General features: G+C 45.2%; 1 protein-coding gene across 1 annotated transcript in view; it reads right to left on the reverse strand.

Moving 5' to 3' along the window:
- Positions 1–6000, reverse strand: part of SLC38A5 (solute carrier family 38 member 5) — a 68373-nt gene extending 62373 nt beyond the window's left edge. The window contains exon 1 of the mRNA XM_053371214.1: positions 5901–6000. The gene's annotated coding sequence lies outside the window, so the exon portion shown is untranslated. The remainder of the gene's footprint in view (positions 1–5900) is intronic.

Raw genomic sequence — 6000 nt, forward strand, 5'->3', positions numbered from 1 at the left:
CTGAAGGTGCAATGCTACTGACTCCACCTCTGCAATGGCCTGGTGTGACCTTGCACAGACCCGAAAGAAACATTACTGGAAACCCTAGCTCTGTCAGACACGGGGGTAGATAGTCGCTCAGGGCAATTATCCCCACAAACAGATCTGAGTGCTCTCGCCCCAAAGCAGTATACAGTGGTACCTCGGGTTACAGACGCTTCAGGTTACAGACTCCGCTAACCCAGAAATACAGTGGTACCTCGGGTTAAGTACTTAATTCGTTCTGGAGGTCCGTTCTTAACCTGAAACTTCTCTTAACCTGAAGCACCACTTTAGCTAAGGGGGCCTCCTGCTGCCGCTGCATGATTTCTGTTCTCATCCTGAAGCAACGTTCTTAACCCGAGATACTATTTCTGGGTTAGCAGAGTCTGTAACCTGAAGCGTATCTAACCTAAAGCATATGTAACCCGATGTACCACTGTAGTACTTCGGGTTAAGAACTTTGCTTCAGGATGAGAACAGAAATCATGCTCCAGCGGCGTGGTGGCAGCGGGAGGCGCCATTAGCTAAAGTGGTGCTTCAGGTTAAGAACAGTTTCAGGTTAAGAACGGACCTCCAGAACGAATTAAGTACTTAACCCGAGGTACTACTGTATACGGAATCAAGGACAATGTGAGCCTGGACTTACAGGGACTGAGCTCTGGAATACACTGAGAAAGGGACTGTCTCTGAGCATGTAAAGAGTGCTTTTTATTCTACTGAGTAACTACAGACCACTGTTGCATGTAGAATCAAAGCTCCCGGGCTTTGCACTTTTGCATTGCCTGATTAACCCCTGGGGGGAGTCGATGCAACAGATCTGGCTTCTGTGGTTCCAGAGGGGTGGGCTGAAATCAACCTGTTCAAGTTACAAGGAAGGGGATTTCGAGCAGACCTTACTAAGAACTTTCTGCCTGTCTGAGCTGTTTGGCAGTGGAGCAGACGGGGTGGGAAGGGCTCTGCTTCAGTGGAAGTTTTCAAGCAGAGGCTAGATGTCCCATCAGGGATGTCATAGCAGCAGACTTACTGCATGAGCAGGAAACAAGATCGGATGAGGTCCTTTCCAACGCGATGATTTAGTAATGAGCATTGCATGGAGAGGGACGCGGGTGGCGCTGTGGGTTAAACCACAGAGCCTAGGACTTGCCAATCAGAAGGTCGGCAGTTCAGATCCCCACGACGGGGTGAGCTCTTGTTGCTCGGTCCCTGCTCCTGCCAACCTAGCAGTTCGAAAGCACGTCAAAGTGCAAGTAGATAAATAGGTACCGCTCCGGCGGGAAGGTAAACAGCGTTTCCGTGCGCTGCTCTGGTTCGCCAGAAGCGGCTTAGTCATGCTGGCCACATGACCCGGAAGCTGTCTGCGGACAAATGCCGGCTCCCTCGGCCTATACAGCGAGATGAGTGCCGCAACCCCAGAGTCGGCCACGACTGGACCTAATGGTCAGGGGTCCCTTTACCTTTATTGTATGGAGAAAGGGGAGAGAGATGTGTTGTTCGCCCTGTCTCCTAACACCAGAACTTACGGACTTTCAACAAAGGTTGTTCAAAGATTCAGGACAGAGAAAAGAAATCACTGCACATCACACAGCACATAGCTGAACTAGGGAATTCCATAAGAGACTATGATGGCTACCATCATGGATGGCTTTAAAAGAGAATTTGACAGATTAATGGAAGATAAGGCCACCAATGGCTACTAACCCCCATGGATGTTTTCTGCCTCCACCATTGGAAGCAGGATAGTTCTGATTACCAGCTGCTGGGAATTGCAGATGAGGAAGATACTGCTGCGCTCAGGTCTTGCTTGTGGGCTTCCTATAGGAATCTGTGAGAACAGCATGCTGGACTAGATGGTGCACTGGCTGATCTGGCTGTTTGTTATTACGTTCCTATTAATATAGTGCCTTTTTTACTCTGGTTTAATGGGTACTTCCAAGAAAAGATGCGCAGGACCAAGTTTTCTGGGTCTCTAGCATTAAATGGTCAAGCAGAGACATCACCTTGCCAACAAAGGTCCGTATAGTTAAAGCTATGGTTTTCCCAGTAGTGATACATGGAAGTGAGAGCTGGACCATAAAGAAGGCTGATCGCCGAAGAATGGATGCTTTTGAATTCTGGTGCTGGAGGAGACTCTTGAGAGTCCCATGGATTGCAAGAAGATCAAACCTCTCCATTCTGAAGGAAATCAGCCCTGAGTGCTCACTGGAAGGACAGATCCTGAAGCGGAGGCTCCAAGACTTTGGCCACCTCATGAGAAGAGAAGACTCCCTGGAAAAGACCCTGGTGCTGGGAAAGATGGAGGGCACAAGGAGAAGACAGAGGACGAGATGGTTGGACAGTGTTCTTGAAGCTACGAACATGAGTTTGACCAAACTGTGGGAGGCAGTGGAAGACAGGAGTGCCTGGCGTGCTCTGGTCCAGGGGGTCACGAAGAGGTGGACACGACTTAACGACTAAACAACAACAACAACAACAATTTGGAGAGTAAGATGCTTCTCTCTCTGAATAGAAACATAAAAAATATTTGGGTTGGTGTTGGTTAAATGTTTAGTTGGTGTTGGTGGTTATTTTAATTTGGGTATAACTGTAAACTGTCTGTTGTTGATTTCTACTGATTTATTAGTTTGTTTGTTGCTTGTATAGGATTTTTTAAAAAATGTTTGATGTTTTGTTGTGTTTTTATATATATTGTCAGCTGCCCAGAGTGGCTGGGAGGGATTATTATTATTATTATTATTATTATTATTATTATTATTATTATTATTATTTCCTTACAATATCCGTGTCATAAACAGCATGTTCCAGTTACAGATAGGTAGCCGTGTTGGTCTGCCATAGTCAAAACAAAAAAAAAAAATTTCCTTCCAGTAGCACCTTAAAGACCAACTAAGTTAGTTCTTGGTATGAGCTTTCGTGTGTATCTGAAGAAGTGTGCATGCACACGAAAGCTCATACCAAGAACTAACTTAGTTGGTCTTTAAGGTGCTACTGGAAGGAAAAAAATTTTTTTGTATAAACAGCATGTTATGACTGTCTGGGCATCACCACTATGAACATTCCTAAAGTTACAACCACTGATCCCTAGGAAAGAATTGCTCCATACAAGACATTTCTACAATTCATGCTTATGAAAGAGGCGCTTATACTGGAGATGAGGAGACCTCACAACCACATGCCAAGAGTAGAAATATAATTGAAATGGGGGTTGGGGGAATTCACATACATTCCTCAAATTGCCATATTGAGAACGTTCTCTCCCAGCATTCATTTCAGCACAAGTATAAGTGACATTCCCAGAGCATAGATTGTTGCAAGTCATCCCAAACCTCTAGGCCTTTTTGTTGTTGTTAGAGCAGAGTTTAAAAAACTACAGGCTGTGTGAGTGCACACTCTGAAAGGCATGCCTTCCTCTGACAGTCATCACAACACAAATATATTAATGCATCTGACAAAGTGGAACTCTGGTCCACAAAACCTTATGCCACCATAACTTTTCCCCCCTTTAAAGTGCTGCAAGGCTCTCTGGGTATCACAAAGGCTGGAATCCAAAAGAGGTTTGTGGATTGTGCCCAATAGAGCTCTTTTACTTAAGCTGCCTTTTTTTTCGTAAAAATATCCATATTTGCATCTAATCAAATGGTGCATCCAAAGATGGCTATATTAGGGGAAACTGCTTGCAAAAGTCTGTTAGGCCATAATTGCATTAAAAAATATATTTTATGAGAAATTTCCACAAAATTGCTGGCAAATTCTCATAACCAGCAGGGGATTTTGTGTGGAAGGAGTTCCAGTCCAGCTCTTTGTTTTTTTACATTAACTCCTTTTCTTGTTATAAAAGAATAAAAATCGTATTAGAAAACAACTATATTGTGGGGTTTTAGAAAAATTTCCAATGAATATTAAACATTAAAAAAGAAACAATTATTTAATTCTAAGTGTATGTTTCTTGCATGTGGCTCCAGTTGGTGGGTGTTGGCTTCTAGTAAAAAACAAAGATTCTACCTGCCTAAAGTTTGCACATTCCTGTACTTTAATTCAAGGAATAATCAGTAAGTTGTGTGGTGGCACCTTAAAAAACTAATAAATGTATTATGGTAGTGGTTCTCAGCTGGTCATCTGCCGACCTCAGGAGGTCTGTGGCACCATTCAGATAAGAAAAAATACCATAGAGATTTCAAAATGTTCAAGTCCATGGCTTGGCTTTTGAAAAACAGGGGCTCTGCAGTACTTAGTTAATTGGGAACCACTGAATTATGGCATAAGCATCTTGTCAGTCTTTCAAATGCCACAAGACTTTTTTCCTGAAATAAACTGAAAATGTCTACCCCTCTAGAAATTGGAAAGCAAGAACTGTGCCTGGGAAACAGGGATCATTTAGAACATACAGCCCCCTTAAGACCACCGCAAGCCACTTAGGGACCCAGTGCTGGTCTTCATTCGCCCAAATGGTGGATCATGTTGTGAGATGCTGGCCCAACTGTTCTCTCTGCTTTTCCATTCCTTGCCACGAACACGGAAAACTTTCCCACCAAGAGTCAGCAGCATCATTGCTACTCGCAGTTCCTCTGGCAGGAGCGGCAGTTCTGCTATTCCTCTGCTGGAAAGTCACCCGTCAAGCTTCGCTGTGAATTGGAAAATCCCAAGGGAAAGTATTTTGACAGCTTGCACACATCTGATCGTAAGCATCTGTGCAAGCTTTTGAAGCCAGAAAAGGAAGGGGCAGGGGGATTCCTGAGCTGCTCTGTCCTCAGATCTGAGCAGGGTGTAGGTTCAGATCTCAGCAGACAGAGAGAGTCAAGGGGACAATTTCCCCGAGATTCTCTCTTGGAACAGGTGTGCTATTAGGAGGGAGGGGAAGTTGAAAGGGGCGAATGTGGACTCTGTTTGCATCTCCAGCAAAGCATTTAAAACAGCAGCCAATTTCCAGAAAGTGAAATCCTAAAGTCTGCTCAGAAGCTGATCTCTGGGCCTGGGAGAACAGGGTTCAAATCCTCACTCAGCTGTGAAGGTAACTGGGTGACTGTGATGCCCAGTTATGAACTCTCAGACCAACCTACCTTACAGGGTTGTTATGAAACGAGAAGGGGTAGAGCTCTTGGTTTGGAGCTCTCGGACAGGAGGAGGAGTGTTGTAGATGGGGCTGGAGACATTGTGGGGAGTGCATGCCTTGGAAAATTCAAGGGAGGAGCCTAGAATATTACTGTATCCCAGTTCTTGGGAGGCAAATAGGATCTCGTCAGGGCTTGTTCTCTGTCGTGAGAAGAGACAGGGATTCAGGCAGAAAGTAAACTGGCCTTCCTAGATTCCTTCTCTCAGAGTCAGGCCTCTTGTTCCAGAACAAATAAGCCTCAGGAGCAAACTGAGATTCCATGCTTCTCGCCCACCAATCCTGTGTGAAATTCTTTCGTAGAGATTCGCAACTGGGATGAATACAGCTCCGTCACAAGTACAGACTGGCTCCACAGGTGTGAGTTCAGAGGTTTGCAGAGGGAGCTGTTGCTGTAACCTTGGCTTTCTCAGAGACTCTGGGGCAGCTAGGGGGCTGGCTGGCCCACCTCCTTCCATTTCTGCCTCCCCAAGAAGAATTCCCCCCACCAGAAAAAGCTGCCAGTCATTTTGTATTCCATGTAGCTGGGCAAACACATGTAAGCAAAAATGGCCTCCTTCATCAACAAAAATGGCTCCATTTAAGCAAGGGTTCTAGTTTGCTCCAAAACGAAAGCAGTGGAACTTTCCACTGCACAGATGTGCATGGCAGGGTATACGGTAATTCGGACATTTAATCCCTTTTGCACTGATGGAGAGAGAAGTGGAAGAGCTAAAGGGGGGGAAGTGTGTATGACCATTACCCTGATCCCATTAATAGAATCAATTCCACTCACCTTGCTGGGTCTAGAACCCACGAGTCCTGGTTCCCAGAGATTCCCCAGAGTTATGGTTTGACAGCAGAGCTGAGCGCACCAGTAAATGGAAGCAATAGGC

Source organism: Podarcis raffonei, chromosome 17 (genome assembly GCF_027172205.1).
Source record: "Podarcis raffonei isolate rPodRaf1 chromosome 17, rPodRaf1.pri, whole genome shotgun sequence".
In the NCBI taxonomy this organism is placed as follows: domain Eukaryota; kingdom Metazoa; phylum Chordata; class Lepidosauria; order Squamata; family Lacertidae; genus Podarcis; species Podarcis raffonei.